The sequence below is a fragment of the Triturus cristatus genome, chromosome 10, assembly GCF_964204655.1.
Source record: "Triturus cristatus chromosome 10, aTriCri1.1, whole genome shotgun sequence".
In the NCBI taxonomy this organism is placed as follows: domain Eukaryota; kingdom Metazoa; phylum Chordata; class Amphibia; order Caudata; family Salamandridae; genus Triturus; species Triturus cristatus.
Genome location: NC_140593.1, coordinates 252,515,974 through 252,528,589, shown reverse-complemented (window position 1 = coordinate 252,528,589; position 12,616 = coordinate 252,515,974).

Here is a 12,616-nt window from a genome sequence, read left to right as displayed (position 1 = left end):
AAATGCTGATGACATCATGCTCATCATAAAGCCTGAAGACGAAGAGCAGGTAAAAGCCTTCCGGATTTTTGATCTTTATGAGTCGTTCGGCGGGTATAAAATAAATTTTTAAAAAACGGAGTTCATTTTATGTGGATGTGCACCTAGGGCTTTACACCCCGATATTTTTTCGTGTTTTAATTTGTATCCCAAGAGGTATCTAGGGATTTATTTTTCGTCATTTATTTCAGAATTATATGATCTGCATTTTGTCCCACTGTTACGTAAAGTACAGGACTTATTTACAAGATGGAGTTCTCTCCCCTTAACTATTCTCGTCAGGGTTGCTCTTATCAAAATGTCAGTGCTTCCACTGATCAATTTTCTGTTTTCAACAATTCCATGTGTGTTAGTTAATTCATTTTTTTATTTTTAAATAGAGTGAATGTTTACATCATTCTAATGGCATAAAGAACACAATACATGTCTAGATTCAAGCAGGGCTTACAGTCTGGCCTTTTTATCAACTTTTTTATGAATTTAATGTGTAAGGAAAATCAGATTCACTGTCCATTATCAATTGTTAGATCTCCAAAATTGGTCAGATATAAGTGTTTAATCAGTTTTTTTTACAAATACCAGGCATTTTTTAGACGGTACTCCACTCCAGTTATCAATGCCACAACCCCAATCGTGGATCTTTTTGTTTCAGCAGGTGTTAGAGATCCTTTTTTAACTATACAACATTGGACCAAGGCCAGTTTCTTTAAACTTGATGATTATTTCCGGAATGATAGATGGATGACCGTAAATGAAATGTCTCTATCGATCCCTGGCAACTTCCTTCTCCTTGGCTCATATAATATCCTTAGTAAATTTTTTACTAATCTAGATCTCCCTCGGATCATTGGCCAGAAAAAGTTAGTTTTTGATCTATTGGAAGACAGTGTAGTGAAAAAGCCAGTGGACTGGAAGAAGCGCCTAGCCGTAATTAAAGGGGTTGATTTGGCGGCTAAAGCAATAACAAAATGGGGCAAAAATGAGGATTTAGAAATTTCTTCAAATACATGGTCCACAATTAATAATTTGAATTTTAGTTCGGTCAGAGGGGCCAACTGGAGGGGGATGTTATACTTTATCAAGTGGCTACTATACAGAACCCCTTCTTTTGTAGCCAAAGGATATCCTAATCAATCGGGACAATGCTTCCGGTGTCATACTCACCCGGTAGCTAACTGGTCTCATATAATATTACAATGCCCCATGCTCCAGAAGTTCTGGAAGGATATTTTTGAATATTTGGAATTAGAATGCTGGTTATCAATTGGGTTTAATGATCAATTAATTGTGTAAGGTTATAATCCAGATCTACTCCTCCCCATGATATCGATTACATTTTTATATATCTGTATGGCAGTCGTCAGATTGCTCCTTGTCCAAAAATGGCAAACGGATTTAATTCCAACCAAATTGGAATGGATTCAGAAAATGGGTCAGGTAAAAAGAAGTGAACTAATCTATGCGGCAAGTATCGTGGAACTGAAGAAATTTGAGAAGATCTGGTCATCGCATTTTGATTGTCATTTGTAAATTGAGTATATAGGGGCTTGTATCCCCTTTAAATGTGTCTTAATATTTTTAAGAATTAAATGTATTTTGGCATTTGTTAAATACAAAATCTTTTATTTAAGATATTTCAATCTGCTTTACTGGAATCAAATGATACTGTCACCAGATTTTTGGAGTTCTAATTTAGGGCCTTCTGCAAAATAAGTATTATAAGTACACTTTCGATGGTGCTTGTTTATTCCTTCAGAGATCATGGATGAAACTTTTAGGATGTATATTTGTAATTAATATTGTCTGTTTTTATGGTTTTCAATAAAAAATAAATAAAAAACTTGCAATGGAAGGTTATGTAGTCAACATTTAAAAGATAGAATAAAATGTGGAATAAACCAAATACAACCATTTGAAAAAAGTGGCTACAATTATATTTATCCTTCTTTGATCACTGTGAAAAAACACTGGTTGATCTAGGGAGCACTGAGACAAGAAATCACTGTATTGTCAATTGGATTAAATCAAAGAGCCCACTGATTTATTAAAAAAATGTTACTTGATAGAACAAGAATTTATTTTTTCAAATGTATTTCTTCATCAGAAATGTTTGAATAGTAAATACATGTGAGTGGAACTCAGCAACAATTCAAAAAGAATAGGAGGTCGTTTCATTATGAATATATATCTTACCCTGCCCACACCCTGGTGTACAAAGGTAAACCCCTTACTTTCATGGGATGAAGACATTGTCGAAGATGCTGTTCCACCCAAAAAATGGAGACAAAGGAGGACTGACTGAACAAGGATCAACATATTATATTTGAGATACAGCGAATGCTGGCTGCAGACACACAGATGAGCAAAGCATGTTGGACATGTTGGATCAATTTAGGGTTTTATTCAAACTATGTACAAACATCTATACCGCAATATTGGGTACTTTCTTTCAGCTCTGGAGTTTTGGGACAGTTATTGCCTTCAGAGAACATTTGAACTATTGACATTTCCCAAGTCACACTTTTACAAATGGTGCTGTAAGTCTTGATATAATCATGTGTGAGGTTCCACACTAAATGAGGGAATGAAACAAGCAGAACGTATGTCAATTTTTCACACAACACAGCACAACAACCCAATTTACTGTGCTGCACAGCACAAGGTGGAAAACACCGTACCGACCCATTTTAGTAAGGATGGGCTGCTGTTATCCTTTCCTCTGGTGCACAAACAGGCTGTTTTGCATGGGGCACATCCTTGTATGCATGTTGTACTAGGCAGCAAACACACCAATGATATGATTGGTTAAGGCTAGTCTATTTCCAAACTCCGCATGCTAAAGATGTACTCAACCACACGCAACCTCTTACACATTTTATGTTACTGCCCAGCATCACATCATTGTGGAAGATGATATGCAATATATTCACCACAGTTAGTAGGGTTGACAACAATATGGGCCACACTCATAGGATTCTGGCAACTTCACTTGCCTCAGCAAAGACCAGCTTTTTGCAACATTAGAGGTAAACCTCCAGACCCTCTCGAGACATTTACCTACTGGAGATGATATGGGTAGCATCACACAAGAGAGTGATGTATACTATGAATGATATGAGTGATAACATGTCCACTTTTATGCAAGCATGTGAACCCCTATACAAATATTTTCATACAAATTGGGACACACTATATAGAATAGTTTTTGGTGTTTTTCGACCTACACGTATACGACCAGGCTACTGTATTATCTGTAATACAATTATACTTATAGAAAAGGGTAGACCTGATAAAGATATAGCATTTACACTAATTTTCAAATCTACAACCCTCATGGTATTGTTCTCATTACATATTTCAGTCTTTTGATCACTACAGTGCCTAAATGTTATTGTTGAAGAAACTGGGCACATCACAGTCAATGCGGTTTCTTGTGTTACATTCTTTGACTTAGTTTCATTTTTACGTTAATTAATTGATAACTGCAGTAATTGATAACTGCAGTCATTCTTTTTGTGAAGGATAGGTGTGAAGACCATGTATGTTTACTATAGGATGGCATACACTACATTCTGCTTAAATATGAATGAGTGCAATTGTGGACTTATAGCCAGGGGTTGGAAGTATGCAGTCCGGAAGCACCAAATTATGCAGTAGAATTGATTAAATTTTGCAGCAAGAAAAGACCATTTCTGCGACCTAATGCAACACGTTTTGTGATAGTATTATTTCTTGGCGCGGACGGAGAACTCCGCTCTGCCAGCAGAGTGTGCTGAGATTTCCCTAGTCTGTGCTCCGCTGAAAATGAGGAGTAGGGAAAAAAGCTCCAACTCCAAAGCGGAGCGGAGTTAGCCAGCCCCCCACCCTAAATTTGACCCCCGCCTCCACCACCCAATAAAATAATAGTTACAACTTAATTTAAAAGACATAAAGTTACTTACCTGTATTGCGGCCTCCCCGGGCTGCCCTCCTCCTCCTCGCCATACATCTTGCACGAACTGCTTATGAGCACGAGCACGAGCATGCACATTTCTTTTTCGATATGTCGAATGTAAAAAATTTTTTTTACATGTGATGTCATTAGCATATGTCAACACAGCACACTAAAGAAAGTTATGTTTTAGTTCCAGCTTCTATAAAAATGAAAATCTGCTCTGTGTAAAAAGTCATTTAAGGCCATTTTGAGCAGGTAGGTTTTGTGCTATGGATGGAGAATATGTTCAAGGTCCACTTGGTATTCTATGAGCACTACATGTTTATCCAGAGTATACACATCACCGTTTCCCGAACTTAACCCCCCATGATTGCAAAGTATTCCTCTTTATTGATGACACCCACTCTAAATTCAGTGGAGTATCCCCCTGTTCCACTGCTGTGTTTTTTAATTTAGTTTTATTCCTCCTTGATTCTCTTTTTATGTCATACCTATTTTTGCGCCTCACCTTATTCCCTAGGACCAATAAAAATATGATAATTTTGCCCAATATCCTTGTCAAAATCTCTTCTTAAGTCGAAGTCTATCAGACGGCTCTGGTTACGAAAGACTTCTTGTGGGCATTCTGAAAGCTTCCCTGAGAATGCATCCCACCCATTGCTTGTCATTGGCTTTGGGGTTTATAATCTCATATTTTCTGGCTTTCTATTTGCTGATTTCATTTGTTTTAGACTGTCTAGCATGACTTTGTCCCTCTCTTGAAGCAAAACTTGTTCGATAGCATTTCTTGTATTCTTCCACCAGTCCTAGCTTTCTGTAGAAAACTCCTTTAAATTTTCATATCTTGTCACAACTGCTGCGTGTTCCAAGACAGAGGTCAAATGTAAGGCTCTGTCTTCCGAGGGAGCTTGGTGTTTATTTTTCTTTCTCTAATTAAATTTTGTTGCGCGCGCTGCATTGCATTTAGCGATGCAGCGCGCGCAAAGGAATTTGTTTTATTTATTTAAATGTGTACTTACCTCCGTTCATCCATATTCCGTTGTTTACATATCCCGCCCACCGCCCCACCGAACTCCCTCCACGGACCGCTACTGATATATATATATATGAAGCCTTTTATATGTACAGCTTTGTGACATTAATATGGAGCCCATAATGAAAGTGCACAGTCAATATTGCACTACACAAATGTGAATTGAAATGAGTTTTAACAAACTCGCTTTTTAATGGAAATATCACGGTGATCACTGTGGGTAAGTTTGTTCTGTCATACACGCACCATAATGGCATCATAGAAACACTGGTCTCTTGAGACTACCATCAAACAGAAATGTGTAAAATATGGACATTTTTTCTCTCTTCCTTGATTTTGCTCACTCTCTAACAAAATCTCGGGTTTTTTATGCGACACCATCTGCTTTTGGGATATGTAGCATAAACTGTATATATGTTTGAGCTTGTGTATTCTATACAGCACTTTGGAAGCAGCTCTTAAAAGGAAAATTCATTCTGGCTGACAGTCTGCCTCCTGGAAAAAAGCCAGCTCCCTGAGCATACAGGCCATTCACACGGATTTTACCACATGTGTTTCCCAAGAGAATTTTGGGAAGCTTTTCCAGATCCTTCACCTTTTCTAGTGTTCCTCAGGTAACGTTCATAAATGAATCCAATAAATTTGAGAATTGATTTCCTAATGGGTGTAGTTTGTGTCTTGTAAAAATACAGCATTATGATTTTGTAGGTTCTAAAATTTAATTTTGTGCACATTTCCGCAAAAAATCTAAAGAAGGTAAATGTTTTCATGTTGTGGATGGAAAATAATGTTATATTTCGATCTCAAATGTATTATAAACGGGTAAAAGTCTACAGGTTCGCTGTTGAATACAGAAAATTATATAAAGGCATCAAAAAAACGTTCACCAAATATTATTGCATTTGTTTGGTTTAATAGCTAGCATTGCACAAAACTGACCAGAGATTTTATACATTTCATTAGTGAACCAAAGCGTCTTAAATGTGCTTCTCAGAGAATAAACCTTAGTAATTAACCACAAGAATTTAATTATATAGCATATGTATTTTTATATGAAGATGTCATCAAGCAGCCATCTTTGAGACCTGTGTTTAATACCTTTTCACACGCTAGGTCAGACTGCCACAGGCCTTCACAATATTATTGGGTGGCAGAGGTGTGTTAATACATATGAAGACTGGGTGCCAGCAGGTCAGATGTTTTCCTGGTGCCCGGCTCTTCAACTTCAGGGGGACCTCCCATTGGCAAGAGCCTGTTTTTAATTTTGAAAAGAATCCTGCTATGAAAAAGAAAATAGTACAAATACAGCAAGGGTGGCCACCTAGGAGTATTAGTTGTGTTAGCTTCATTATCACTAATAAATAGGACAAACTTTCTTTAAAATCTGAAAATAGATATTACATCCCAGGATCAGGGCCCGGAAAATCACGAGCCTTAGGAATAATGCCCTCACTGCCCCTCCCCTGTGACTGCTTCAGGGGTATTTATGAACTTACTTTGAGATGGACACAATTTCCTGTTATGGGGGGGGGGGGGGGGGTGTTGAAGAGAGTTAAATGAAAAGAGAGAATAAAGCAGAAGAGAGAAAAATAGACGTTTTTTGACCAGGGAATTCCTGTAGCAGCATCCTGTAGTTATCAATTTTAATATCTACGTCCTCAAGAAAGAGAAAGCCAATTTCGGTGTTCTATTGATGCACGCCGAACAGGTCACAAGCGAGAAACAAGCAGACAGGCACACAATTTGCCAAAAAATTGAGCCAACAAATTACAATGCAGTAAACATGAAGTAAATATTTCGGCACTAACAGCGACACATGCTTCTCACACAGAAATCAACGCACAAAGAACCATATTGCAAGTTTCCCCAAAATACGGAAACACAGGTAAAACAGCGAAGTGTTCTGTAGAAACACATTTGCACACGGAAGACAATTTGAATAAGCTGTTTGGTCTCTATAGCAATACAAGGAGGCATTTTACCTCTCCCAAGGCATAGTGGTGAAAGACAGCATATACATGTGTTTTCTATCATGCCATTTTATAACAAAAATGCCATGAGCCTTAATGTAAACAAGAACGATGGGGCCCCCAACCCATGCTCTGTTAACAACAACGTATTATCTGCAGCCTTGTGGGGTTTACCCGGGCCCCACTCTCACTATACGTACTGCACTGTCGAACGCTATTCCCCGCCTGTGTTCGGATGTCCGTATTCATGTTCAGATGAGACGTCAACCGCATGTTTAAGTTGGGCTGATCCTATTGGAGCAGAACCAAGACCGATTTGCATATGGCTGGTCTCTCTCTGACTGGCATAGTGGGTGAAAAACAATAGGCTGGAATGAGGGCCGAGCAATTGCCAGTGCTTAAGGCTTCTGCAAGCATTCCACCCATTACTTTTGTGTTTTCCTCAGTGAAATGACCTAGGTGCAACCAGACATCAGTCCTGTGTTCTCTATGTCCCAAGGTTTACATCATACCATGCAGCCAAGGACTAAGTAAGCACGGTCTGGTCTGGAATTCCTTTTGGTCTGACTCAGAAGGTACCTGACCTATCCATTGGGGCTGAGCTGTTCCTGTTTTAGCATATTCTTTTTCCTTAGTGTGTGTAAAGTGATGGACTAAAATGCAATTGACTTTTATTTTCCTCTGTCTTCTTTAACCCATACCATACAAATGCAAGTGGGGTTTTATGTATTCAAGACTATGTAAATTAGGGTGGTGAAAGCTAAGAGGGGCAAGATACCAGGGGACAGGTTTACTTACATTTCCCACAAGTCAGGGCAGCAAGCAAAGCTGCTGCGCTGCATTGCGTGAAAGGGAGACAGCAGAAATGCACCATATCAACTAACAAATGAAGCAACTGTATACTAGCACCGCCACAGGAACCCTTGCACCATGCTCTTCTTATCAGAATACCTTTCACTAAAGGATGCGCTCTTCCCTCTCCATTCTTTCACAAGTCTTCCCTTGCTGACATCACTAAAGGAATTTTGTAGGTCAATTCCTTCACCACCGGAAACCAAGACTTAGAAACCCAAATAGAAGTCTTTGTCGCAAACTGGCATTTCTTTCTCCTCACCTTAAGAAGAACCCTCTGAATTTTTGCAAATGGTGGGAATGCATAAGCTTGTTTCCCTTTCTAAGAATCATCTGGAATGACAGTCAACGTATCTAAACCTATAGCAAAAAGTTCTAGCCGATTTCTTCTTTAGAAACTGTTACTCTGAGACTTTGGTTGTAATCCACTACTTTGACATTGACTCCTGAAAGATAGTTCCATTGGAATGTAGTCCCTAGAACTGAAATTGACCACCTTAAAATCATCCCCTAGTCTAAACCGTTTATCCAGTACAAAGGTATAATCAATCGGGATCGAACTCTACCTAAAAGTGGCCAGCACCGGACTAGCACCAGAAAATAAGCCATTATGATTTATTAAATTGACTTGTACTAATAGACACACCACATGCCAAGATCTACCAGTGGCTTTTCCCTCAGCTGCTGCCACCAGAAAGAAGTATGCCAATCAGTGTTTATTTGCCAATTTATCATGGTGTTACAGCATAGAAGCACATGAGGAAGGAGACCAAATGATAATGGAGCATTCCTTCCCTTAAAACGGTGATGTAGGGAGAGCACATAAAAAATACTGCATTAAGCATCACACAGGCTAAACAGATATATATTTTTTTCAAGTTGATGGAGTCTGTTCAATTACTTCAGTTTTGTGAGCTTATAATATGGACAACTTTGTGAAGACTGCACGCAGCAAGTACCTTGCTGGGATTTCTGGTGATTTACATCAAATTCAAGAGAAAACAGGATTGAGATTAACCAATTAACTGGGCTAACATATTGAAAGAAAATTCTACTCCAATGAAAAAAGCTATTGTAAGAAATATTACTACCTAGGTTATTCTCAAAAAGTTGCTTGGTTAGGACCTTAACAACACCGGTTAAACTGATTACAGATGAGGGAATGGCTTTATAAACCTTCAGCAAAGGTGAAGTATGCAGGAAAACAGATGCTAAAAAGATTGAAACTTAACCTTGATAGTAGCTCATTTATCTAATATCACCATTGATAACCTTTAATGGCATAGAAAAGTAAGTAGATTAAACTCATCAGCAAACAGAGCACATGACACAAACAAGAGCAAGGTTATCGAAATTAGCAGTAGCTGATGTGACTTCATGTGGGGAAAGAATCGATGAAAGAAAATAGCAAAGCTTTGCTTTTGCATATGATAGTGTGAAGAAGATCTTCCTAACCATGGCATGTGATACCTACATCTTAACTTTTAGGATTCATTTGGAAGGCCTCCAAGGATCTACCATTAAGAAGCCCACATGCAATATTTTTGTACTCTGGATTAGGGTATGTTATGAAAAATGACATATTGTATACAAATACTGTTTATTAGGAAACAAAAGTTTGGAAACATGGGGGTGTTTTTCAATAAATACGGTTGCCTGTTGTGTAACTAGCTGGTTGGCCAGCTTGTTTGGATGATAAGGGGAGGCACTTTTTTCCCTATTGAATGCACTGTCCAAAATGCTCTTACCCATAAACGTTTGGGTATGGGCCACTTTATGATTTAATATTGAATTATATGCCTGATGTCATGGTTAACCATTTATGAGATAACAAATATTGTCATAGGGATGACTCTCTGGCAAATTTCCATGGCACCATCGGACTCAAAGAATTGAATGCTGTACCCGTTTCTTAGGATGGATATTTTACACACCAAAAATGGAGGGGGGTGATATGCTGCAATTATATAGTATTTTTTATGAGAACATTACCTTAAACATTGTATTTTTCTGTTATTCTATGTTTTTTTTAATCATACGTATGTTTAACTTCCATGTTTGGTTGGCAGCCAGGGCCCTGAAACTGCATATGGCTAATCCCTACTATGCCTGGGCATAGAACCTGGCCTATGCCCAGGCACTCCATCCAACCCACCAGAAACAGCCAACCCCTCCTGTGATGTATGTCCGTTCCATACTTTTTTCTACATAGATGAGCATAGAATCCTATGGGTTTTAACATTAGAAATTTCACTTTTGTTTCTCTTTTTTTTCCCATGCTTGAGTGATCCGCACAAAACTTGGCAAGAAGAGCCCATCTTAGGCATATTTTGGGAAAGTTTTGAGCAAATTCGTAGAATGGCTCCAAAATTATGAAGAGAACATAAATGCCTTTTCAATGATTTGTTTATACTATTAGTGCTGCTACCTAGATTTGCATGGCATTTGGCCTGCATTATGCATGTGTAGCTCACTGTTACTACTTTAAAATGCATGCTGATTCATCAAGTGGGAGCACATTTAATGGGCGGGGGGTCAGAAAGTGTGAATTTAATATTAGATGTGATTGTGTTTCACAGATATATATTCAATTTGGCTACCCTTCAGCATGTTTAGTTTTCTGTTGGTATGTCATGTTTTATGCTGATGAATTAAATTGGAACGAATTTAAAGTGGTCTTAAAAAAAAATGTATTTGCTGATTAATGTGTTTGGTGTTATATCACAGTCCTATACCGAATTTGGCAGACACTTAGCATGATTAACTCACTGAGGTTCATACAAATGCATCAAAAGTGGGCTCAGATATGGAGTGGAGAGTATTAATTTGCTAATAACTCTGGTGCTGGCTAATGAATCTGCAGGGTATTTGAAAGGCTGAAAGCAAGTTAAGACCAGTGCAGGAATCTTGGGTTTCAGCAAGATCTGAGAGGGTGTGGGGCAAAAGAAAAAGCGTGGACAAAGGTGAAGGGGTTGTTCACAGCTAGTGTGAATGGGCTGTTTGGGGTGCATGATGGAGCCATGCGCCATGCATAGCGGGTGGTATCCAGACACTTTGGGACACCTGTGGGACTGAAGGCCTTCTGCAAACTGTTAACCTCCACTGCATACGACCTTACGCAGCATGTAGCACTGGCTGACCACGGAACCTGGTCTTTAGCCTCGCCCAGTATTTTTACATATTTTTATTCATTCGTGAACCCTGTTTTAAAGGTTTTGCACACCCAGCTTTAGTACCAGGAATCTGAAATGGGCAACAGTAGCCAAAAGCTTCCTTCTCAAATGGACGGCTCTAGTTTTTTAATCCATGCCAACAACTAGTCTGCAAATCTTTGTTTGAGGACTGACTGCCAGTGGTAGCTCCTCCACTAAGGTGGAGGACCGTCGCCCCACTGCTTTTAAGCAGTGTGACTAAAGGAAAAATAAAATAATAATTACTGAACGTTATTATAATTGTATTTGTTCCAGCTGCTTAGTCAGCGGGCGGGTGGGCTGTGCTGCTCTGCTCTCAGAGCAGGGCAGGGGAGGAGAGGTGGGCACACTGAAGTGTGCATGACGCTTTGGCCAGCCACCGGTCATGCGCTCTTTCCATGTTTTCCATTCAAGCTGCATTGCAACTTAGGTGGAGAACATGCCCAGGCCCCCAGTCCCGGTCAGAGCACCAAACCACAGTGTTCAGACCAATCACAACGCTGCATTGCTGCATTGTGACTGATAAGGGGAGCCTGGGTGCTTACCCCAGCCACAACGCTGTATTGCAGTGTTGTGATTGGTCAGGGGAGCCTGGGTGTGCTTCCTGGTTTCTTTTCTGATTCGTAGGAGAAACAGAGCAAAGACGCGGGACGAGGCCATAAGGTAAGGTTATTTATTTACATTTTTTTATATCCCTTTCCTCCTCCTCCCACTTCCAATCCATGCCACCCACCGCTGCTGTCTGCAGTCAAGTGGTTCCGATTTCTCAAACCTTTAACCCTTGCAAGCCCACAAACACATTTTTGCATGCCAGTTTCCTGCCTACCAAAAGCAATACTCATAACCTCAGCGTTCATAAAACAGGTGCAATTACAAATGTGGCAAATCATTTTACTGATTAGATTACATATCAGAATACCCATACTACATTAACAGTGATGAATAATAAAGAAGTTTCATTTATTGATTTGAGTATGTGTTGTTATTTAATTACATATTCCTTTTAGGTGTTGTTATTTATTGATTTAGTGAACATTGCGTATGTTGTGTGAGTTATAGTTTGCGTGATTTCTGTGTGAGTTTTGAATTGTTGTTCTAAAAATAACGTGAATTTCAGTATTTTTCCATTTTAATTTGTATCTATAACTGCACTTTAACTGCGTTTTTAAGTGCATTTCTGAAGTTTTTAAAAACACATTAAGGTGTTGTAACAAAGTCGTCCATAACATCACCTTGAACTACATTTGTTTTTAATCATATACCACTTGAAAGAGTTCCCTGGTCCAGCCCTCTGCAGCCACCCAACCCCCCTGTGCATGGCTTTTGCCTTCTGACTAGGCTCTCTGCTAAACCCTCCAAAGTCAGTTAGCCCCTGCTGCACACAGCTTGACATTCGGCACTTCTTTCTTGCATGTTTATTTGGGTCTGCTATTCTAAAATAGGAACAGTCATCCCAGGGCAACCTTTTCAATCTAATGCTGTGATACCGCATGAAATTCAGAGACCGGTGCCGGAACTGCAGCATCTGTTCTGGTACCACATGTCAGTCTTTGGATTAATGTACTGACATGGCTGTTAGGAGAAAATACTCTGTTGG